General features: G+C 38.3%; 1 long non-coding RNA gene across 2 annotated transcripts; it reads right to left on the reverse strand.

Annotated features, from left to right (window-relative positions):
* Positions 1–3,337: 3,337 nt before the first annotated feature.
* LOC137661565 (uncharacterized) lies at positions 3,338–12,174 on the reverse strand. 2 transcript variants are annotated; one of them, XR_011047878.1, is made up of 4 exons: positions 12,079–12,174; positions 6,206–6,251; positions 5,639–5,815; positions 3,338–3,733 (listed from the first exon to the last, which is right to left on the reverse strand). It is a non-coding gene; the product is annotated as an uncharacterized lncRNA (long non-coding RNA). The 2 variants fall into 2 exon arrangements; XR_011047877.1 differs by having other exon boundaries at positions 12,069–12,167.
* Positions 12,175–26,192: the final 14,018 nt, after the last annotated feature.

Consider the following 26,192-nt stretch of genomic DNA (forward strand, 5'->3'; position numbering starts at 1 on the left):
CACTGAGAAATGGTGATGGGAAAAAAGAGACTTGTGTAGATGGGGGCGCTTTCAGAGGAAAGTAAGATGTGATCCTTACACTGTGATATAGGTAGTTAGGATAAGAGAGGATCAAAGCAGTGCCATGTATGTACTGTTTATTGTAGACACATGTTACAGCAAAGACTGTTTCTTAGTGAATTTATTATTTACCTGGAGACAAAATTCAACACGTGATTAAATTGCACCAAATGTGTGGGGAACTGTGACTCTTGGGAAGGAAGACAGATAGTAACGAGAGAGAGACATATTTTACAAACTGTGCAGAAGCTTGAATGGAAAGAACTGAAACTGATACAGGTAGTGGAGACATGAGGAAAGTACCTGACAAACACAGATTTCCCCCTTTCTGTATGGAAGAAAAAGGAGAGGCATGGAAAGAAGGTCACTTACCTTGATAATATCAGACTTCCTTCTGCAAGGCCTCTGGCAGCCCTCTGTTGTACACAAACAGATGTATGGGAAAGGAGCTTGAAGGAAGAACAAGTCCAACACTTGAGAGCTGTCTGCTTCATTCCCAATGTAGATTCATAAAAAAGCTAACATGGAACATCACTGTGCTAAATACTGATGCTCAAACGTTTCCCCACCCTTGTGGGTAGCCATATATCCCTGGTCATTCCCTAGAGATTTGCACAAATTGGCTTCAAAAATACAGCAGAAGAGCAATGTTGCTGTGTATCCCTTCATTCAAACCACTTCCCATGGGATTTTCAATGGAAGAAAGCAATCTGACTGTGGGAAATTAAACATTCTTGAAGCTATGAGCAGAATTTATCATGAGCTAAAGCTGTCGTAGTAGAAAAACACCTGAAAATGTCCCCAGGGGTCTTCTAATAACAATTTTTTAATGGATTTTTTCTTTGAAGATGGAAAACTGCACTCTGTGTGTGTATATGTATGTTATTATTCATCTATAAGAATTCAGCATTAATTATCAATTTAAAGAAATCTACCAAAGACTAATTGGGTGTATTTTTGATAGTTTCTGCTGCCTATGAAAATGAAATTCTGCATTTTGAATAGTGGTCTATGAATCATGGAAGTGTTTCTTTTTTAATTAGGGAGATATTAAATACTGATCGCCAATCTGCCAATGTGGTCAAGTAATAAATAACTGCTGGAAAATTACATTTTAGAAGTATGGTGGTGGTCACCTATTTTTTTTGAACACATTCGTAATAATAAGCTGAATTTTTCTCTGAATGTTAAATTGCTTTTAATGAGAAGCTAAATAGGAAATAAATACCATGAAGCCAAAGCTTATGTATTTACTTCTGCATAATCCTGTGCTCTCCAAATCCCTTCTCTGCTTTATTAAACCGTAGATAACTGTTCCCTTTCCCAAGTAATCTTAGTTTGGTTGAAATCTTTATATCAGTTTATGATAAAAGATTATCAGAATGTTACCATTTTTTGAAGAACAGTATCACTTCATCTTTCATAAATACTAATTAAACAACTCAAGCTTACGTCAGTGCCAAGATTCATGTCAGCAGTTAGTGCAACTGTAATTGTAAGATTAGTTCTGACACATTCCTTCCAGCACAGCAAGCAGTGGGATCCTGTGCAACACTGGGAAGAAGTCATCTCTCTAGAGACTGCCGGTAGGTATCCAATAGGAAGGAAGACTGCTTCCTTTAACAAGATTAAAAACTCTCTGCTGACATAGTGCCTAACTGAATCATCTCGAACTGTAAGTCTCACCATGCAGAAGGAAAGAACATATCACTCATCACCCAGTCTTCTTCCTTTACGACACTGTTAGGCCATTTGTATTGTATCATCTATACACCGCGCCCGATGCATGGCTGTGGGGCTGGCTTAAGGAGCCTTCTCTAGTGTAGTCAGGGATCATTCACAACTGCAATAATTGGCCATGATTTCTTGACTACAAGAACATCAAATGAGGCTTGCTCCTTTGAGCAATTACTTGCTGTGAAAGAGATGTAAGGGAGAGAAATGACCTTATTCTCTTCAGCTGGCATGTACGCTGCTGATTCAGGGGCACTGACTGGGCTCTGCTTAAAGGGGTGCTGGTAGTGGTGTCAGTGTCTAAATGTTACCATTTGAGTTAGCTGAGATATCATTACTTCAGGGCTCAATAGAAAACTAAATAGAAAAGATGAGCTGAAAAGCTAAAAATACACTTTGAACAAAGCACACATAGTTTCAGCAAATTCTATAGGAATTTGAGAAGTAATGCCAGCTCATGCACCTTGCAGAATTCATTGCATGGTTTTTGTCTGATACAGAAATGTTATGCCAATATGTAAACAAACACTGGTATTTTAAGAGCAGTGTAAAATGTTGCATCCCCTTAGTAGAGCTTATCCTCAAAAGAATTGCATTAATTGTTCAGATTCACAGGGGTTCTGTTACAATGCCTTTTGGGGTATCATTTCATTTTACTCAGAATGCTTGTGAAGTTGTAGAATATGGTGACAGGGAGATACAGACAGATGATGCTTCAACGCGATACAGAGACTGCTTGCCCAGCAGCGCCCTGTGAACCAGTGTTCCGTCTTGTTTCACAACATATTAAGACCCAGATTTTTCACAACAGTGTAAGCATTTGTGCGTCCAGTTGACATACGCAGTTGCCATGAGTGTGTGCGCAACTGTAATAAAATGCAAACATAAGGGACGGAATATATATCTAATGGCCTGTGTGCCTAAAGTGGTTCAGTGAGGAGTGCACTCACTCAGAATTGGAGTTTAATCATATTGCAGTTCTGAAAACCAATCTAGCCTGAAAACTTGGATCCTCACAAGAACTGAGGCATACACTAGTGTCGCTGTTTATGCTACTTTTTTTCTCTCTCTTTTTCTCTTTTTAATTTAATTTTTCCTATTGAGGTACCATTTATTTTTAAAAAGGCACTGCATATCCACAATCAGAAAGTTATTAAATGCGTAAGCTTTCTTTATCCTCCCGTTTCCTGCCCTGACTTGAAGTGAGTATGTAAAGCTTTGCTCCCAGTTTGGGTAGCTAATGACGAGTTTGCACCTATGCATTAATCTGAAAAAGAAAATCATTATGACACAAAGTGTTCTGACTGATCCAGGAGTTTCGTCAGATTATACCATGCTAGAAGGTGCATTTAGACCCTGTAATCTGTAATCAAGATCTACTTGGAATCAAGTGTATCATTGAGATACTGTCTTTAGCCATGTGTCTAAATACATGCTGGAAAATAAGCAGTTAAGATCAAAAGCCAAGATGTGTGTCTTCCAGGTGGTGTGTGTGTGGTGCAGTTCTGAGCATGCTAGTGGATGAAAAAAGGTATAAGCACAAGAGATGACAGAACAATTTTTAATTCTGTCTTCATCATATAGTGAACATCAAGTGGGAGACCAAAGCATCTTTTACAGAAAGCAAAGCTGTGAAGTGTAATGGTACTTTTTGGGTTTGTCACATGTGCTGCATAAATGACAGATCAGACCAAGCAGTATCTTCTCTGAAGAACCTAAGCCTGCACAACTGCTCATAGGCTGATCAAGATTTGGGCTCATCGATAGATGCATGAAAGCCTTGAGTTTTCTAAACATCCCAGACTGGAGGGTGCTTCTTAGCAACAGCTCATGAAGTGAGCAGAGATACAGTGGTCCTGATTGGGTGCATCAATCATCACCTTTGCCATTATCCATACGAAATGGAGGGGTGTTGTGATATTCTTTGCCAATTTTAAATCTGCAAATGTGGAAGAAAGCAATATCACAAACAAGTTCTGTTATTTTTGCTGAAAAATGCTGAATTCCTACCCTGAAGAGAGCTCTCCATTATTAAACAGAGCAGAAATGAGCTTCCTTATGAACTTCAAGGGGATCACAGTGGTACAATATGACTTTTTTAGGAAAGGTCTCAAATATTATCATAAAGGGCACCTGGACAGTATTTTTTTAAGGTAGAGAGAAATAATTTTATTTTATTCCCAGCTGATTCTAAGACTCAAGTTAAGAACTCATACTGCATTAGACATGTGGCGCTGCAACTGGAGACAAAGGCAGTTGGGGGCACATTTTTAAACTCTTTAAGAATTATAAAGAGATTTTTCATTTGTTTGTTTCTTTAATTTATTTATTCTGAGGTCTGCATATTTTAGCTTAGATAGTACATCTTTACATGCAGAATAATATCTCAAAGATATGGGAGGGAAGGTGCTAAGAAAGGCTCTTATATCAAAGGAAAAGGGCATTAAAAAAAAGAAATTAGTCTCATTAATATATAGGAAAAAGGTGGGAAAATTAATGATGACTCAGAAATTGCTGAGATGAAGTTTGAAGGTTCTTCCTTCAGGCATTTTTTAGTTGTGAATGTATAAACATTTTGTGTTGAACATATGGAAGAAACAAAGCTTTTATTTCAGCTTGCATAACTCAAAAACTGTTGAGTTTATAGGAAAGGAAAGGAAAAGAGAAAAAGGAAAAAGGAGAAAGGAAAAAACCAAATTGGGCTGAGACCAAGCATGAAACATTTACATTCAAAAGAAATACTTTTTGTTTTGTTTTGTTTTGCTGCAGTATTTTAGAAGGACTTGTGAGTAACTAAGAAGGGGAATCTGAATGGGAAGCAGAACGCCACCTTCACAGATAACCAACTACACATACACAGAGATAGAAGATATTTGGTGCATGTGAGTTCCTTAATTTAAACTTAAGAAGTATGATTTATTCTGTCCTTATGCTTAAATTAACTGCAATTTCAAATGCATAATGTATGTATATCATAATACTGGGGATGGCAATGTCGGAGTGCTTTTTAAAGTGTACACCACTGTTTAGTCTGTTCACTACATTGGTATACGACAGGTATTCAGGCTGTTGAGTGTTATTGAAAGCTGACAAAATAACTGGGCTTCCACCAGAAAGAAATAATCAATTCTTTCCCCAAAGCAGAGATAGTTGTTAACTATTCCAGAACAGTAATTGTTAAAGCATTCAGTCTTGGAGATACTCTAATGAAGACAGAAGGTTTATATAGGCTTGGCTAGTCCCCATGGTAACAGCCTTTCTACTGAGTTTCCATAGGAATCGTCAAAGCCCTTGTAAGCCTCCCTTAATAGAGCATATACGCTTTCCAGGCAGACTGAAATATCTGCTAGAGGATACACCTCCTGTTGTTAAATATAAATATAAACAGATTTTGTTTTGGAGTGGTACTCATCTTTGTTTAACTAGCTATGCCACTCCTTACGTTAGAGTTACATTAAACATTGGAGTCACCTGAGACATAGAAAAATGTGTGCGAGCTGAATGATTTTACGAACAAGACAACCCATATACGTTTGCACTTAACCTGCAGGGAACTGCAAGCAAAAATATTGTTCTATACAGCACTTCTGACATAGCCAAAGCATCTCAGTACATTGGCCTTTCACCTTCGTGTGGACGTTGCAGAGCTTTAGTCAGTCTGAAGCTTTGCTGGACAAAAGTTATACAACAGGAAACAATCAAGAAATGGAGCCATAGGAAACAAACAGAAACTCCAGCTGAATGAAACAAGCAGAAAGCAAGCCAGTGAGCGACTTCAGCTCTGTAAGTCTTTCAAGACAGTTGTTGTTTTGAACTTTTAAATAATGTTCCTTGAAACTATTACCTGGGCACGGTAGTAGTAGTTTCTTGGATAGCTAGTCAGGAATTGCAGTTTCACATCCTTGATCCTGAAGCTTTGTGAGAACAAGGAAGTATGGTGGCGAACTGCAGGTTGTGAGGGAACCATGCACCTACTTGCTGGTGTTGTCATCACTTTGGCACTTTGTTTTATTCAGAAGACCTTGACAAATGAAAAATTTTAATACAGTTTTGGTTCTGTTTAAGCTCCCAGGTTTAACACAGTGTTCTGCATATAGAGGAATGACATTAATACGATGACTTGTTAAGAAAATCTAGCCAGCATCTTCAGGGCTTGTTATTTTTCCAAACAAATGCTAGATACAAGGCTTTCTACTGTAAAGCTGACAGCATCATAATGCTTTTATATTCCACTTTCCAGCTGGCTAAATTCCATTATACAGGTTGGGCTTATAAATCAGTGGAGCAGAATTGAAGGAAATGGTCTTACAATACAACACTAGCAGAGAATTTGGCCCTTGAGTTCCAGTTACCAAGATACCAGTTTCAACATTACGTAAAGATCTCTACAAAAAGCAGTGGGACTACTTACATGCTTTGGTTAGGCATGTGCTTCTTTTCTTACCAGAGAAAGGGTTCTGACGGGAGAAAACAAAGGTTTTGGAATTACCTGAAAATGCATTTGGTTCAAAATGGATAATTGGAACTGCAGATGTGAAAATTTCTATATACTGTGGTAAATTTACACAGATGGTATGGCAAGATATACATCATACATTACTCCTTTCCAGAGCTGGTAAAAAGGCAATATATTTCTCCAGAAAAATATTTGAATTAAGCCAGAAATGTCATTGATTTAATAAGTAACAGAAGTGCTACTGTTGAGGACTTTTTTAGACACCCTAGTCCAAAGATGATCTTTGTAGTTAACCAAAAGCAGGCAGTGACAATCTGAGGACAGCAGTGATCCAGAAGTGATCTGTGAGATAGAGGTCTATTTACAGGGAAAGGAGATGAAAAAAGAGAAAGGATTTGTTGAAGAGTTAATGAGGGATTCTTCTGTGCATTGCTAATTTAAAGGCTGCTTTAACTGTCCTCTATCAGTTATGAGTTGTTCTTACACAGAAGTTGATCCCATATTTTTGGTTCCATTTTAGGAGCTGACAGAAGTCACGAAGATGGTATCTGGAGCAGCAAGAGAGATAGGATTATGTAGGGTATGACAGTATGAGTGCTCTCCAGTGTGCTCTCCCACTAAAATTGTATAATGCTTACTATTTTTGGAGGTCTGACTTCCCTAGCCATGCATTGTCTTGCCAAAGTGGATAGTTGCAGGACTACCTGAAATGGAGGTCTAAAAATAAAGCCATGACTAATCCGTTGTGTGGTTCAACTAGTTATGTGTCCACCAAGTGGAACAATGCAGCTTTAATTTCAGGCATTTTATTCTTTGACTATGAGAACAAAGAGAATAATGTGGCCCAGATAACATTCCTTAACTCACTATTACTATACAGTCTCTAAAAGGCCTTGTAAAAATGGCTCTACCTGTAGGCTTTCTGTAAAAGTGCACTCAGTATGTAAACTGCCTCTATTTGCCCTACTCTTTGCCACTGAAAAGTCCTTACAGGCTTCATGTTGCAGAAACTGTCACTGAAGCTTTTGGAGGTGAGAAATCCACCTGGTTTGCGAATCATGTTTTGAGACTGTATGGCTGCAATTTTTCCCAGCTGTGTCAGGTTGCGAAGAAAATGCTGCACTCACTGCAGCCTCCCAATGCAGTAGCTGATGTGTTTTGTATGTTTTTATGTTTTCATAAGAAATCACTGACAATCAGATTGTATTCTTGTGCAAAACATGGCACATGAACAATTTGCCTGGCCTGCGGGGCATGCACCGCATCTGCTCCATTATTGAAGGTGCTAAAATGGGTGGGGGTAGAATGAACATAATTGACAAATTTATGGCAACAGGAGCTCATTCTAAACTCCACTTGTAGACTATTTACTGACAGATGCACTCTCTTTCTCAGTGGGGCCACCTATCCTAGGCACCAGAAGTAAAGACAAATGTACTGGAGTCTTTTTGGCTCCTGTTGCTGTCTGTTCTGCTCAGGCTAAGGGGTGAGGTAGCAGAGTGGTGCCATGGCTGGATATGGGGTGTTTAGAAGGACGGGCTGGGAAGGCGAAGATGGAAATTTGCCTTTTGTGTGAGAGAGCAGTGGGAATGCATGGGCTCTTCTTTGGAATGGATCATGAGCCAGTCAAGAGCTTAGGGGTTAGGGTCTTAAAGATCCTTTACAACCAAAACGATTTTATGACTCTATGATTAGAGGGCAGAGAGATGTGGACAACACTGCAGTGGCTGTCTGCTACAGACTGATTGTCAGGAAGAAGTAGGTGATGCCTTCTTCAGACAACAGCAAGAAGCCTCTTGTTCACAGGCCCCGGTGCTCACAAGCGAACTTTAACCACCACAATATCTGCTTGATGGACAACAGAAAAGGGCACAAATGATTCAGGAGGTTTCTGGGGTGCATTGATGACAGCTTTCTACCACAGGTGATTGAGGAGACGACAAGGGGAGGCACGCTGCTGTATGTTGTACTTACAAACAAGAAATGGTTGGAGGTGTAAAGCTCAGGGGCAGCTTCTTCTCAGTGGTTCCCAGTGAAAGGACAAGAGGCAATGGGCAGAAATTGTAATACAAGACATTCCATTTAAACACAAGAAAATGTTTGGGTTTTTTTAGTGTGAGGGTGGTCAAACACTGGAATAGGCTGCCGAGAAAGGTTGTGGAGTCTCCATCTCTGGAGATATATAAAACCTGACTGGACACACCTGTGAGCAACCTGCTGTGATTGACTCTGCTTTGAGCAGGGAGGGGTAGACTAGATGATCTGAATAGATCCCTTCCAGCCTCAACTGTTCTGTGATTCTAATTTTGTAACGTAAGAGAGGCAGTAGAAAGACTCAGATGAGGATGGAGGAGAAAAGGAAAAATGGGGATTGTCTTGAATCCAGCACTGCAGTAGAAGGAAGCGCAAATTGATTTGAAAGTAAAAGCAGAAAGGCAGCAAAATGCGAAAAAGCAAGAATGTCCTAGCCTATGGCCCACCCTTTCTAAGCAATGAGACATTAGCTAGCAGCTCTTTTCCAAAGGGAAATGTGGCATACCTGGGTTGGAAGGAGGTAATGAGCAGGTGCCAGCCCAGGGACAGTACTGTTCTGCTGTCTATGTTGTGTGCTGTCTTCAGTAAATGATTCCTATCTTTTTCACCACATGGTTCATCACATGCCATGTGAGCTGTATGGACTGGTAGGACTTTATGTTTCTTCGCTGCTCCCCATGCCTCTCTCTTGCTTTGGAACTACTGTGAACTTATGGTCCTATGCTGGCACCTCCTCTCCTCATCATGACCTGACAGCATTGTCCAGCTGATCCCAGCATCTGCTGGACTGCAGAGGCACTAAATAGCCACACGTGATACCGCACTAGAGGAACTTACTCCCTTTGCTTCTATGCCTGCAGACACCTCGTCGACCTGCTATGACAGTGTCTCTTTGCCATCTTAAAGACTGTGTATTCTGCTGATGTTGGCTGGATGTGTCAGGCCTGAGCTGGTTTAGTGTTCATGGGTACTTTTTAACTTGAGGGAGAACATGTCTTAAACAAAGAAAACCAAAAACCAGCTGAACATGATTATGTCCCTGTTTGGAAAAGCCTGGGCAACCATCCCTAGGGTAACGAGGAAAAGAGGTCACTGAAGAAATACTGCAACCTACAGCATGAATGGGAGAAGGGTTGAGGTATCTGAAGCCTAGGAGCTGTTGACAAGGAAAACTGAAGGCTTTTTAAAGGAAAGAAATCGTATCAAGGAATTTTTGCCCGCTGCGTCACAGGTACCTTTCTGAAAAAAGCTAAAGCACTGCCACAGGAAAGGGGTCAGGGGGACACCAGAAGTTGCAACCTGCATGCCTAGGGGAAGTGATTAGCATTAGATGCAGTTAAAGAAACTACATAGTGTTTTTCTTTCTGGAAGTGAAATGTTAGTGCCAAGAATCAAGTAGAAAGGCAGGGAAATAGCTTGTTTGTAGGTTTAAAACTCAGAAGATTTAACACCTGGAGAACAAGGGGAAGACTCTAACCATCAAGACAGCAGCACAGAACTGAGAGTTGAAGGGAAGGGAGGTCTAAGGTCTTTTTAGTTCATTCAGTTTTGTTTGTCTAAGATATTTCAGCAGCTGAACAGCCTGTAGAGCAGCCTTGAGTGCAAATGTGCATCAGTCTTTTCTGATTTTTGTGGAAGAGTTCATGTGAATACACGCATTCGTACACTTGATTGGGATGCATGCTTGAAATCATCATTCCTTCATTCAGTTAATGCCTATTTCTTAAAGTACTAAGAAATTACATATAGAAAATACCAAGAAAGTAAAATAGATATATGTACTATGAGAGAAAGGGCAGTTAAGCTGTAGACCAAGATCTAGTGTAAAGAGGCAGAGTACTGCGGGTGCCAAAGGAGCTCTTGAATGGAACTGCGCCAGCAAAGACAGTTGAGAGTTTACCCTGTACATACAAAGATGATCTTTCTTTCTGCCCGCAATTAGTCTGTTAACAGCTTTCAAGATCAGAGTAGACATGAGGAAGAAATAATTTCAAAAGATCCCAGAAATGCTGAGTTGAAAGCAAGTAAGTGAATGTTTATGAAAAACATTTATGAAAATATTAACTTTTGGCAATGTAGGCATCCCTTTTAAGCTGAATGGGAGGGGTGGAGTTTAAAATAATAAGAAACCCCTTAAAAACTCATGCCAAGATATAGCCTAATAGGAGCAACAGAGTACTGGAAAATATTCCTGAGCGTATTGGTTGCTGTGTCCTTGTTTCACATGTAGGGTAAAATTAAAAAGATATTTAGTTAGGAATGAGAAAGGAGACATAATTTGAAAAATGTGCCCACTCAAATCTGTCAGCAGTTATTTATTTTATTATTAGTCGGTCAAATAATAAAGCCCTAGTGAAACAGTTTTCTCATTTTTTTTCTCCATGCTGGAAGTATTGACTAAGCAAGGAAATTTGAAATCAGAAATAACAACTTAAGAAGAGTCTGCAGTCCCTGTGTGTAACAGGGACTAAGTATGTATGGGCTCTATATATTTATTGTGTATGATGGTTGCAAAATTTCTTTTCCAGAGGAGGAAAATATTACTAAGAGCCATAGAAGATTCTAACATTGTCATTTCAACCTCTGTCTTCCCCACGCCCCCCTTCCAAGTTTATAAATGTTGCTTTTCTTCATTTTTTCTATCCTAATACTGATATGTAGTGGTGGCATTGCAGAATGGAGGTTTAAGAGACAGTGTTGGACAAAATGAGAACATTATAGGTTATTCATTGTAAAGACAATATGAAGAAGTTGACACTATTTAGCTCTCATACTTTGGAAAAAAGAAAAAAAAGACCATACTCTTTTGAAGGACTTTGTAACTTTTCATATACATATGCATATAATTTTTCCAGATGCATGCTTTTGTGCCCTCAGCAGAATTGCCACATGTCTTGATGCTGTGAGCCTGAGGATAGGGCAGCAAAAACCTCACCAAAGGCTACACCTTGTAGCAATCATTTTGTGTTGCAACTTGTTACATGTTGTAGAAGACTTTCTTTAAATTCTTATTTTACTAAAATATTTAAGTTAAGCTTTTAGCTTAAATGTTTTAGAGTTCTTGTGCATTCACATATATCTTATTATCTTGATACTTCATTACCTGTACTATTCATGTTTTGTATCACATTGTTCTGCTAAAACTCGTTTGCGTGCACGCTCCCCTTACCACTACTGCAAAGGATTCTGTTGAGATCCCTACCAGCTAGGAAGCATTTAAAACTGCTTTTTAGTTTTAGTAGATGGTTTCACTATATGTGTAGTCCTTGAGCATTTTGAATGATTCACCCAAAAACTGAGTTAGAAGAATAGGAAATCAGATCATTTTGGTGTCTAAAATCAATTGCTTCTGAGTTTTGTGAGTGCAAATTATGTGTATGGGCTTTGAGATTGAAATTATTTTCTATCTCCTGAGCAAAGATCAATAAAATTAATTTTAATTGGTGATTTTTGCTACCATCTAGGCAGAAGAATGTGAGCAAAATGGAGAAAAAGATCTAGAACTGAATTTTTCAAAACTAGACTGATACATTGATCATGCTGTCACCAACCATTGCTAAATATAAACATTCACTTCCTCAGTTTTAAGTTTACCAGCATTAAAGAAACACATTGTCTTCATTTAGCCTGCACCTGGGACTAAACAATAACAGTTTTTCTCTCACCCAATGTCCCTTCCCCAACCGAGGAAGGAAATTGGGAAAAAAGAGGGAGACTTGTTGGTTAAAAATGAACAGATTTAGTAAAATCAAGAAACCAATATCAACCATAACACGAAACACACAAAAGTATACTTAGCTCCAGAGTTGCAGCAGGTTGTTCCAGAAATACCAGTCATTGGGAATGAGAAAAAGGGAGGCTAGAAGAAAGGACAGCAAAACCAGCCCCACCTCTTCCCAGCAAGCCCTCCCTTTTATAGTGAGCTTGATGTTAATGATATAGAATATCATTATGTAATGATATACAGGCCTGTGGGCCAGCCTGGGTCAGCTGCCCTGCATTTAACTGCTACGGGCCTTGATCACCGTGGCTGGCCACAAACTGAAATCAAATCCCAATGAAACCAGGACACACGTTAAAAAGTCATGTGCACTTCAGCACCTGGTAGCCTGTGTGTTTATGTTTCAGAATAATATTCCTAACATACAATCGTAATAAAGCTACACCTTGTATAACTGGTAGATATTTTGTGTCTTTACTGGTGTCAGATACGCTATATTACACCCAATCTTATTATTTAGCAGTAAAATATTATGGGCTGAGGCTCCTTTATATTTTTATTCCTTTCTAAAATTCTGGTTGTACAAAAGAGCGTTGAAAGCAGCTGCAGATTTGGCAGGGGCTTTCATAGACATAGCAGGCTTGATGAGTTCATAATGACTTATAGTACCCAATACGTGAATGATGCAAACCAGAAGACAGTGGTTCATTGACTGTCATTTCCTACACTTGCTTCTGCTCATGCAATGTGGCTGTGAAACATTTTCCTATTGACAATATTGTGCTTTGCTTGCATTTTGCAGTCATCTTTCACATGTGTAAATGGAGCAACAAGTGCAAGATTCTTGCATTTTCAAACTTCAATCCTTTCCATGGATGAAATTGTAAAATATGATAAGATCATAAAGGAAATAATAGAAAAATGTGATGAAGGTAAGGGTATGCATGTAGACCAGACAAAGTGTGTCCTTATGTTTTTTATGATCTTACACATTACATATGCACACACACTTTTCGTTAACAAGCCCAGTCCTTTTGAGGTGAGGAGGACTTTAGACATAGGTAGTTGTAGAATTAGAAGTAGAAATGACTAGAGCATGGGCTCAAATGCAGGCTTGGCATAGCACCATGAAATAAATTAATGAATGCTGTTCATAATAGCTTGTTGCAATTAGAGGCTGGATTTAACTACGATGAGTGACATGACCAGATGACGTCAGGGGCAAATAAAAGCTGTTTTGTCAATACTCTTGTTTTCTATCATCCTACTTGCCATTATAAAGCCAATGTTAAGTCAGAAGTTTCCACCTGATAGGAGGCAAGATTGTATGCCTATTACCCATGCACTCTCTGACACCTGTATCTCAGATATAACCATGTGTTCATTGTATTCAGCATATTTACGTGTAGTGGTCACCACTGTATATTCAGTTCTTCCTGTCATATCTATTGAGATCTGTGGATCTGTAGAGGCTCTTCTGCTTGAATAAACTGGTGTACTTCATGCAAAATTATACATAACTGAGCCAAAACAGCACGTTTTGCTTTAATTTCCTGTTTGGGTTCATTTGTGACCAAAGTTTTCTGCTCATGCCAGTTACAGTTCACTATGTGTAAATGGTATATACTGTGTATATGTATCTTCAGTCTTACAGCTCTGTGAGACTCTCCTTTCTGATATTTTCATATAATAGTCTAAAATTTACTAGCAACAAAGCATTTAAGACTTCAGCCAAGTGTGAAGTGAACCTGCTAAAGGGATTCCCTGTGAACATTTACCATGCAGTTTTCAATGGTATGCTGCAGGAACCTTTGTTTCTAGGGGTAAGGGCAGAGATCTTTACAGCAAGTCATCCTAAAAAGTGAGATGGAGAGAAAACCAGAAATTTTCTAGCCTTATAAATTCTCTGATGAGTTGGATGAATAGGAATGGAGGGCAGTACTTCCTTGTCTGTTTTTTTAATTTATTAACCTAAAGTGATTAAAATAAAAACAATGCAATAAGTTTCAAAAGTAGATCACCTTTCAAATACTAATGTGAGTATAAAAATCAATAGCAGCAAATTGTGTAAATCATGGTAAAACTTATGTGGTGCTTTAACATGGTTAACTGAAGGCTGGTGTGCATCAGCAAGCTTTCACAGTTAATTCATATCATTCTTGTAGCACACTTTGAGACTGTTTTTGAACATTTTTAAAGGTAATGGTTTAAAACCACCCCATTAACTCCATTATGTTTTTTCCCCACAGGTCAGTTTTATTAGATGATGAATATCCAAAATCTTCCATGTAATCACGCAATAATATTAAATGATCTATTAAGGGACTAGATGCTGCTTCTAGCTATGGTCTGGAGCAAAAACAATGGATAAAAATGTCCCAGGGGAAGCACAGGGAGAAACTGTCCATCTGAGACACCCCTCTGGGAACAGTTTCTCTGCTTTTCCTTATTTGAGCTTTGTGACAGGAATATAGTAATGTGATCCTACCTTAAAAAGGTCAGCATTTTCAACAGACATCTTGTCAGCTCAGCAGGATGTGTGCATGTATGGTGGGTTGCCTGAGACAGAGCAATGATTCCATGCACTTGTCAGTGGAGGGGGCTCAGAAATTTTGAGCAGAATGTTTCCCAGTGCAAAAATGCCAATTAATTCAGTTGTAAATGTTCTGTGGGAATGTGTCAGGATTGACTACACTTTGTTTATTTTGCTTTCAATCAAAACAAAGCTTTTTGATAACTTTTTTATACTCTTGTCATGACAGAATATTTGAATGTTTCATTTTGGAACAACATTTCATTCAGGATTGTGTTTGATATTATAAATTAGGCAAAAAAAAAGTCTGAATTAAAACTTTTCATATAAGTTAACCTTAAGTGAATTAAAAAAATGTTCTAGGGGAATGTCCTAGGGGAAACATTTACTTTGCTTCAATTTAGAAGGGGGGAAATGCTAAAATGTCAGAGTTTTCCAGGAAACAAAAATTTTACTTTCTGAAAAGTATCTGACAGAAGTCCATCATTCGTCATTTAAAAATGAAAGTTGCTTAAAACTAATATTCTGCAGTCATCTTCATTTTGAAAGAAGACTGCAAACTATTATTTTTAAGCAATTTTAATTCATTTAGCTATATGTTTAATTTGTTTTGAAAACTGTAAAACTTGTCTGCAATTGGACTTTGTGCCACAGGTCACAACTGTCTGGACTTGGCAGTTCAGCCTCTTTCAATCCACCTCACTGTCCACTTATCTAACCCATACTATGTCAGCTTGTCTGTGAGGTTGTTATAGGAGATGTGTCAAAGGCCTTAATAAAGTTGAGGTAAACATCATTCATTACTCTTCCCATAATCTAGCAAGGTAGTCATTTCATTGTAGGAGGCTATCTGATTGGTTAAGCAAGACTTCCACTAGGTAAATCCACGTTGACTACTTCCAGTCACCTTCTTCTCCTTCATGTGTTTGGAAATTGTTTCCATTACCTTCACAGTGACCAATGTGAGGCTGACTGGCATGTAGTTCCCCGGATCTTCCTTCTTGTCCTTCAAAACCCTGGAAGACAATTTTTCTTCGTTTAACTTCTCTTTTTGAGGTACATCTAGAGCTTAGTTCACTTCTAGTACAGACAAGAGAAGGAGACCCAGAGATGCAGGGCTTCTTTTGTTCCTCTTTAAAAAGCAAAGCTTTGGCAGCACAGGTAAATTACAGTTCTGGAAGCATTTTCTTGCCACTTCTGATCATGGCTGCTTCTCTGGCTGGGACTGCCAGGAGACTAAACATCTTAGAAACAGTCTGATGAGGGAATCAGGTGTGAGAGAGTTTGGATATGCGAGCTACTAAAATAAACTGCCTCAAACATCCTACTGTTTTCCAGATCAAGGAGTTTGCTGGACCTGTAGGTCTTCATGACCCAGCCTACGATTGACCTGGATTGTCTTCCTGGTTGTGCTTTGAGAACCATATTAATAAAACTGAGTTTAACTAGGTCCTACAGTGTAACTCTGTCAGGAGTTCAGTGACACATGCAGTCCCAAAACAACAAGGGTATTTTATAGATAGACTTTGTTGCTTCATTTAGTACTTTCACCTACATGTTGGCTCTGAAACAATGTCAGCAATTTGGCTGAGGCTGAAGTCTTTGTCAATGATAGGAAACTATATGAACCGCCTTGAATGTGTAGAAAACTCATGCTCATGTGGAAATTTGTAAACATGCAGACCCAGAACACGAAAGAAATATCAGCATACAACTGTAGAGATAAAAGAAGGACATCAAAAGCCAGAAATGTGTCCAGTAACAGCGAGACATAATTTGATGGTAATTCTTATTCAAATGCTTATGGGAAGACTAAGAAAGAAGAAAATAAGCTGAAAATAGAATTGTGTTCTTCTAGAGACCACCAGGCTAGATCAGAATAATAAAATATCCTGATCAACTCAACTGGTACTCAAAACCACATAGTTCTTTTACCCTTGGGGAAATTTTTAATATGCAGACATCTGCTGGGTAACAAACATTTAAACTTGGTTCATTAAAGTGCAGTTCTACTCTTTAAAGTGGATATGTGAGAATGACAACTAGGACCTCCAGGTTTGTTGTCTTTCAAATATGATTCTATAAGATTGTTTCTGCTTACCGGTTAAAAGATGCTTCTTTAATCAGTCCACAAACTTAAACTTAATTCCTCAAGGTAGTCTGGGCTTTCTGCTTATTAGGCATGGCCATGAGACTTTTCTCCCCATGATACCTTTGCAGCCTGAGCTGTAGACAATTCTAAGTAATCAGAGAGCAGAAAACATAGCTTCTGGTGAGGCAGAAGGAGAAACAGAAGAAATTTCTCCCTTGGTCTTGCTGTCTTTGATCCTCTGGAGCTCACTTTCTCTGTACCCTTAGCAACTCTGATCAACATGAGCAATGGAGAGGACATGGCTGAAGCATCACCTTTGCCTGTTGCCTTGGAGAGAAGCTGATTTCTTGTCTCCTCCTTCTAGAACTCACAGCCAGAGCCTGATAGTATGAAAAGCTGCCATGAGCTATGGTTTTGCGGAGAGCAGTTATGCAGTTTGAGGAAGGGAGATGGTTGATAATGAAGAAATATTAATTCTAAACTACAGACCTGAATTAGATCTTAAGAAGAAGGTCCTCAGGAGTGAACCATGAAGAAACCACAATGTTGACACATGATGAAGGAAACAAATTAAAATCAAGGAGCTTACTCCTGATTCTACTGTGCATTCTGCTCGCTAATGTAATCAGCTAGTTGGGCCCTCTGTCTGTCAAAGATAGGTAGAAGGCTGAAAAATGGGAAATCACAAGAGGAGATTCAGCGTGGAGAAGCTCACAACAAAACTGGAGCAAATCTCTTAACTTGGAGGGAACAGGGAGAGAGAGAGAAAACTTCTAAAATAGAGTAGCCCTGTTTTTGGGTTGAGCAAGGTCACTTTGTAGAAGTACATATCACTCTAGTAAGTATGCAGTTGCTACTAGGGTATGTAAAATTAACAAGTAAAAAAGTGCTAGAATCTATCCTCAAACTTGGATTGGAAGAACTAGTATAGTGTCCAGGTAAATAGTTTTCCTGTCTAGTTGTTAGATTGGTACCCTCAGACCCAACAACATACCTGTATAGGACTTCTTGTCCTCTTCCAGTATGGTTTCTGTAGCCCTGTTGTCACAGAGAACAGTGTTTTCTGCTGGAATTAGTGTTACAAACGGTTTCAGGAAGCATCTGTCCCCAGAGCCCTGTTGCACAGCTACCGTGGATGCATAATTCTCTATATGTTATGAATACCTGCCCTGTATTTATCATCTTCAGAAGAATAGTCAGCTAATCTGAATTATAAAGATTTTATGTACTTGTGTACTTTTTGGCCCCCAACGTGTGTGCCCAGTTATTGCTCCCATCAGTCAAAACAGGTATAGTATGCACATTTAAAAAAAAAGAAAAGAAAAAAGATGTCTGTGAAATCCTTGTTTATCAACCCACACCACATTTTTGATATATGAAGTTGTATGATTTTTGTACAGTCCAAGAACAGCTCTTAAATGTTTAAAAATATGATTAGACTATATTGCAGTATCAAAGAGAAACCTTTCTGATGGAATATATTCTAACAGTCTCCTTCCTTCCAGAAGGCAGCAGCCACTCCCTGGGTCATATTGAAAGAGTTACAAGGACCTAAATATTCCATTTAGGCATTTAGGAGTAAATAGAAGGAAGTAAACTAGTCCTTACTCACCTGTACAATATCAGAGATGCTCTGCATAATTTATTTTACAGGTTATATGTCTTTTCCTCCAGAAAAATGTGTTTATTGTGGATCTCCATCAACTTCTGCAATGGACGTGTAAAATACCCTTGGCATAAAGTTTTGCCAATGTGTATACAAAATGTTGTTTCCATAAACTTTAGCATGAATAGAAGTTTGTAAGCAATTTTTTTAATCAAAAATATAAAACAATTTACAATTTAAAGATCTAATGTGTTAAAGCAAACAAAAAAAAAAAAGAGAGCTGAAGTGATTTAATGAAAAAAACAAACAGAAACTTTACCTTCAGTTTTCTTTTTCTCACCTGACATACAGAATCATATATTCCATAGAGAAATAATTCTACCTACATCTTGTACCATCTTTGTTCATCAAGTACAACCTTCTTTATGGCTCCAGTTCAACAGGGTACTCGGGACACAGTAACTTTTAATAAGCAAGGAAAGCAGTCGACTTTAATGAGGTCACTCATGGATGTATAATCAAGTATGTTCCTAAACACTGTGCTCTGGCCCATTTAGCTAACACATACACACAGTGCTTCATTAATATACAAAATTTCAGTTAAATATAAAGTGGAACAGCTATCGTACACTTGCAGTCTGATAAGAAGAGGTAAAATTGCAAAAATCTCGTATGTAAAGTACAGAATATAGGAAGATAACTAAATTAATATTCTCTTTGTAATAAATCCCATTGCTCAGGGTCTTAGTATTGGACTTTGCATCTGAAAAGAAGTAACAGTGATACACTGACCTAAAGCTGAATTTGCTTTTTAAGAACATCATTGATTCCACTCCCACCCATCCTCAAGGGTTTGATTTCAGCCTCCAGGAATACACCACACTTCAAATCCAATAAGGTAGTTTTTTCGGTGTTGCATTTTTTTGTATCAGTATCTGCACTGCAAAACAGATGCAGAAGTTAGGAAGGCTCATTTTTTTTTCAGAGAAATGCTATCATGACACAAAAAATCATATAGGTTTCATTTTTACACCAGGTGAAAGTTCTAGCATGCAGAAAACGGACTTGAAATTTTCCTTGCTGCCATTACATTGCCAGGGGCACAAAGATAGCTCTGTTACACCTGTGTGTCCTGTGTTGCTTCTGGCATGTCCCTGCTGTAAAGCCTGTAAAAATCCCCTTCAGTGCTGTTTTATGGAGATAGGCTTTAGCTCTGTTTTTGTGTTCCACCAACTGGCTTCTCTTTCAGGATTTTCTTTGAAATTCAACCAATTTTTTTTAATGCATAACATTAAAGGCAACAAATAGTTGAACTCTGGCAAATCTTAGCATTTATTCAAAATACATCCCATTCAATATCATCATTGTTCTAAAGCATTTTTTCTATGGAATGTGTACCTGTGGTAGATTTCCACATTTTTTCCAATGTCTCAACACTGCAGCTTCTGACATATCACCAGTGCCTTGGTCCTCTCTTACAACTTTATTCACATGTAAGGTTTTTAGCTGTAATCTTTTTCACTGACTCTTGCTACTTTGAGATGTGATGTGTCACATTTATTTTCCTGAGAAAGTATCTTTTTGTATTTTTTTTACAGTGTGGGCTTGTTTAGCAGCTATTAAAACTGTTTATCCATTGCTTACTTTGTTTCTTGTCTGTTTGAGAAGTCTGTCCTTGCTCATCCTAGGATGGCCCTAAACTTGCCTGCTGAGATCCTATTAAGCTGATAAAGTTTTACTATTTCTCTATCAGTAACTACTTCAATATGCTTAAAAGTACTATATACATTCTTCCTTTTGTCTCTTCTCATGCTGCTTTTCACTGCTTTCCATCTTTTGTTACACACAGAATTTTTGACTGTTTTTGTCCTTTCTGGAGGTATTTTGGAGAAAGTGATTTTTCTTTGTTTTGTTTTCTTTCACTTAATTCTGCTTATTCTTACTTTTCCATATTTCTATGTGGCTTGTATTAAAATCAGATACTACTGTGACAGGTTTTGTAGTGCTGCCACATGAAGAAAGGTTCATGATATAGAAAAAATATCTTTTGGTGGACCTAAATTTTAACACCTAAACACTGTTCTTGAGGCCAATTTGAATTTGCTGCTAAAATGTCTTACCTGTTAGCTTTCTACTGGCCTTCGAGGATTTTTTCTTGAGTTAGATATCTGTTATTGTCAGAGTCTGCAGGCCTGAACAATAGGCAAGTGAGTGGACAAACAAGCAACCATGAACTCAGAATCTGCAATAACATGCAAAATACATGACTGAATGTCCAAATTCTAGTGGAGGCTGATCATCTAGTAACATAATCTTGGCACATAACTGTATCATTGCAGATACAGTTTTGCAGCTGAATCCAAACATGTATTTATGAAGTCTGTTTTAATTTTTAATACTTTCTGAGGGCTGTGATTTAAAGGACAGTGTTTACAAGTTGCAGTGTTTATTACTGTGTTAGGCTTTACAACTCCCCTTTCCCTTCCCTTCCCTTCCCTTCCCTTCCCTTCCCTTCCCTTCCCTTCCCTTCCCTTCCCTTCCCTTCCCTTCCCTTCCCTTCCCTTCCCTTCCTCCCTTCCCTTCCCTTCCCTTCCCTTCCCTTCCCTTCCCTTCCCTTCCCTTCCCTTCCCTTCCCTTCCCTTCCCTTCCCTTCCCTTCCCTTCCCTTCCCTTCCCTTCCTTTCCCTTCCCTTCCCTTCCCTTCCCTTCCCTTCCCTTCCCTTCTCTTCCCGAGAAAAGTAACCGATTTCAACAAAATCTGGGAAGGTAAGGATGTAATTTTCCTTCACGAAAGCCATAAAACACATTAGTGTGGATTATCTCAACATGTGTTATCTCAACTGAGGTGCTTTACATTTACAAGGAATAATTTTCTACTACACTTTTTGGTTTTGAGAAGAGACTTATCAGTATATAATTTTCCCAGATTTTCATATTTCACATTTTCATATTTTTCACGAGCTTAAAAGCCCTGTTTATCCCAGTGTTCTGCTACAGTACCTGTTTTAACAGTAGTGCTACTTCACTATTTAATCCTGTCAGTTGTTTTCTTGGTGAATTGATAGTTTCATGTCATGTATTTAATTGCCATTTAATTCTTAAGTTTTTTCCAATCACTTTATGATGACCCCTTTCTTTTGTTAATTGCTTTCTAATGAGAACCATGTAGAAGCAAATATAAAGGTCTTCGTGTAGTTGGAAACATTATTGACACATCTTGGCCTCATTGATGACCACTGGAATGTTGCCATTTACTTCGAGGATGGTGCAGACAGTGTCTTGAGGGTAACGTTCCTCTATCATCATTGCAGCATGAGTACACCTTCGAGTCAAAAGATTAACATCTGATATGTGTCGTTTCTTATTATCTCAAATAGGTACAATTAAAAAACAGGCTCTAAATGTATGCATTTTACTGTACTGTATGTTCTACAAATTCTGGTTGTTGTGACCTAAGAGTGAGTTTTTAGTGTTAGGCTGACTCTCAGTAAGTTCCCATTTATTTAAGCTCAGGAGTAGATTTGTTGATGGTGAGCAGCAAAGCTTCTCAAGGGCAGCTGAGGCCTGTGAGGGAAAAACATTCTTCTAGATATCTCATGATGAGATCAGTCAAAGCCTAGAAAAGATTCACAAAAGCCCTAGTTTTCAAAACAGACATTGGTTTTCAGAAAGAGCTCGGTATATATTGCCTTGCACGACCAAACATGCCAGTATCTTAGGGGAGTCTAATCCTTTAAGTGCAGAGTAAAAGTTGGTAGTTGACTGTGTATGCTGCTGATTAATTTTCTTTTAATTTTGTTCCCTAATAAACATTCTGAAGTTGATTCCTGTGTTTAAAATTATTATATTGGGGCATAATAAGGGGCACAGTATTCAGAGGCTGTGAACATCCATAGCCCCACAAATTGAGTAGGGCCATAGGATTTTTGTGAGTATAGTCTGGAATAAAATGTGAGAAGTTTTAATTGTGCGTCAAATTCTAACAGTGTGACCACAGAAATGTATAAAAATATTTCTCTGTTATTTCTGAGTAATTTATGATCCCCCTTTTTTTTTTGTATAGAAGATGTTGAGTAGTTTTTTCTACAGCCAAAGTAAACTAAGTGGAACATCATTCATTTGCTACTTACAACTTACTTCATTGGCCACTTAAAACTTCAGCATTCATTCAGATGTATCCAATTTATCTTTTTTTTAAGTTAACAGTTATATATTTGTCAGGCTTTCTGAGCTATTCTTACTAGCTTCCATAAATATTCAATTCTAATATTACAACTTATTATTTTAAAAAATGGTTTGCAGCACATCTAGCAAAGTATTATTCTTGGTTTTGGAATAATGACTGGCTTAAGAGTAATTTAGAGGACATAAAAATGGTAAATGAATGTGGTTCTGCTTTTCAAAGGAGTCAAGTGTCCTGCTTATTGGCTGCTACAGGAAGTTACCATTCATAGATATCTTAAGTTTGTTTTGAAGTTCATTTTATTATTGAAAAATAAACCAGCAAATTATATTAAGAATGATTTTGTGCATGTTATGCCTTAGAAAAAATCTAGTTTATAATACTTTTTCATGAATATTGGAAAGGATCTTCTGTACTCTCTTTGGAGAAGCCAAATCTTTCATCTGGAATTTAATTATTCAAATAAACAAACAAAACGGCTTTATTTTGGGGGAGTTAGAATGTTGGTCCGTGATACAGTAATAAAAATGTACTCTCAAACAACCACTGCAGAAAAATATAATTATGCTCACAAACAGAGTTGTTAGAGATGAATGAGCAAAGAGTGGACAGAATGTGTTTCTTGATAAATTTAGCTCTGCCTCTGTCTGTCACTTGTTTGTGAGCTGCTTTGGTCTTCCTTGAATGTATTTGTTACTCTAAATTAGTCTCCGGTCATGGTGGCAGCTCTTGTGTGTTCCCACGGCCCTGGGAGCTATGCCAACCATGTTCTGCTGCAAGCAGAGCCTCCTGAGCAGGGCAGGCTGGAGGGGTTGGGCCAGAGTCAGGAGCTGGTCTTCTAGCTTGGCCAGTGGGCAAAGGCTCAACACTCTTCTCCTTTTGATACAAAGCCAAATAAATATTACAGATGAACAATAATACAGATAAATTACTCAGGTATGGAAAACAGACCAAGAACTGAGGACATGGAACATCTGGATCTCGTCAAAGGCAGAAATCCCAGCCAAATATGCTGGAGTAATTATCTCAAAAGCACATCTTAATCTTAGCAGAATGGAAAAGAAATGGAACCTTTGAGTACGAAAATCTGCCGTTGCAGTTGCTGTCTTTGAAGCAAGCTGTGAGCAAACTTGATATCAGTCTGTGTGCTCTCACTGAAGAAACAGTAAATCAAATCTAGAGAGAACTCGAAGGAACCTATACCAGCTCCCAATGTTGACATTAATATGATCCTTAGACAAAGGTATTAAAGTAGGAAAAGTAGAAGGAACTGTACTTGTAACACAGCTGCTTACAGTGGAATCAGATTAATCAGCTTTGCGGATCTGAAGACTGTCTCATTGTACTCACAATGGCATTTGCAAGAACACATTAACATTGAGAGATGGAGTTCTCATCTACCAGATCAACCACAAACAAGACAACAGACTAACATTCAGACTAAGGGGAGCTACTTGTGATTCACTATTGTGTAAGACAGAAAACTGCTCCTTTTAAGAAATGAAAATAAGAGATGAGACACAGCTGAAGCAGAGAATCCAAAGAATAGGCGAGAATCACGCAATGAGGTTGGTCACTAAGAGCTGGCTTTAGAAAGCCATTGATTGAAGTGTACAGAGAGCACTGATACTGTAGCTCTGTTACAAGGCATGTAGTCATACAAAGAATGGATGGACTGTTTTAATGAGTTTCTCAGTGGTGAAGTGCATAAAGACAAAGATTCAGAGCCATTTTCTAGGCAGCTGAACCACTTGTGAACATATATTTTTAAAGAGCACAAGGAAGCAAACAGAACATAAAAGAACAACAAAGTTTCTGATGAACTGTTAAAACATAGGAAGGTATGTTAAGTCAAAGATCTACAGTTTTATTTCTTATGTCAGGAATTTTGAAAAAAAATCAAAGTAAATGCAAAGTGGGAATCAAATCCCTAGTTTTCCAGATGGACAAAATAAAAGACTACTGCAGAAATGTCTCACCTGATAAGATCCCATCTAACTTTTACAGTTTTACATATGCTTAACAATTACACAGAGGAATTAGTAAGTGAATATGAAGGGATTGCAGAAAAATAGGTCTGTTAGGGCTCAAATATTTCAGTTTGTCAGCTGCTTGAGGAAAGATGGGGTTATAATAAGAATATACAATTTTACACGAAGATACGCGATGGTACAGCTCAAGACAGTATTGTGGCTACAATGAAAGATTTGGATTCCCAGGAAAAGTATTAAACTTTGTCTTTGCAGAGTATAATGAGAGAATGAAATCTCTGCCTAATTTGATATAAAGTGATGTTACTTGCTCCCTACAACTACCTGAAAGGAGGTTGTAGCGAGGTGGGTGTTAGTCTCTTTTCCCAAGTAACATGCAATAGAACGAGAGAAAACAGCCTCAGGTTGTACCAGGGGAGGTTTAGATTGGATAATAGGAAAAATTTATTCACTGAAAGGGTTGTCAAGCATCGGAACAGGCTGCCCAGGGAAGTGGTGGAGTCACCATCCCTGGAGGTATTTAAAAGATGTGTAGATGTGGCACTTAGGGACATGGTTTAGTGGTAGAATAGGCAGTGCCAGGTTAACGGTTGGACTTGATGATCTTAAAATTCTTTTCCAACCTGAATGATTCTATGATCCTATTCTATGTCGAGGTAGGAAGTTATTTTTAAAATGGGAATGGAAAAAATGCAATGATAATTGCAAAATCCTTTTGGTGGTGTAGATGGCCTTTACTGACTTTTAATTTGTGCTTACATATCCTGATGACCAATTTACCATGAAACAGACAGAAAACATGGTATAAAAGAATGGTTGAAAACTCTTCTTGAAGCGGTAAGAAGCCCCAAATATATGTAAAACTATGAGAAGACGCTGAGCAAGCTTGCTTAGTAATAATCTGATATCATCAAAAAATCAGTGTAATACTTGGAAACATTTCTTGCTAATAATGCCTTGCAGATGATTGAACTTAAGATGTACTGCAGGGGCATGATTGTGTATTTCTCTAATTTATATTTAGCTACTGACAACCACTGAGGAAAAGCAACACTGCATGTCTGTAGCTTGGTCTATGGACTTTTATATGTGGATGTATGATGAGCACATCCAGTAAGGATGAGGAAAGTCTGGTGCTGAGACTCACTTTCTAGTGAGGAGGGGGAGCTGATATATACAAAGGAAGCTCTGATAAAGATTTCAGGGCGGTCAGTGAACTGTAAACTGTAACTGTAACTGTAAAAGTAATAATTCCTGAGTATTTCAACGGGCTGAAGTGCTGTGGTGTTTGAATAAAGCCTAAATGAACATCTCTTGGTAGGCTCTTTGCATGATTTTTAAATGTGCAGCTGACCACAGTAAGAAATAATGACACAGAGTGAACTAGTCTGAGAAGTCTCATGTAAAATATCAGCAACAGGAACAATATGACTGTGGTAAGTTGTTAGAGCAGTCCAGGACCTCTAGCACCTTTCTTGCTCTAGTGTCACCCCTGATTATTATTCTTCATAGGTATATGATATGAATAATTTAATAACATTTCTGTTCCTATATGTAGGCCCAGATCCAAAGTTAATGGAAGATGATGACAGTGACTATATCCAGCTAAGGAAAAATCTGGGTACCATGCTTCCAATGTGGATTACTGTGTGTATGACTAGTATCTGCACACTAAAGCTGCTCTTCAGTTTTCACTGAATTCGGTATTTTGCAAAGCGATTCCTACAGCACAGTTGTCATGAATAGATGTGAAAAACAGACTCAAAAATGTAAGACAAGCTAA

This window comes from Nyctibius grandis, chromosome 3 (genome assembly GCF_013368605.1).
Source record: "Nyctibius grandis isolate bNycGra1 chromosome 3, bNycGra1.pri, whole genome shotgun sequence".
NCBI classification, from domain to species: Eukaryota; Metazoa; Chordata; class Aves; order Nyctibiiformes; family Nyctibiidae; genus Nyctibius; species Nyctibius grandis.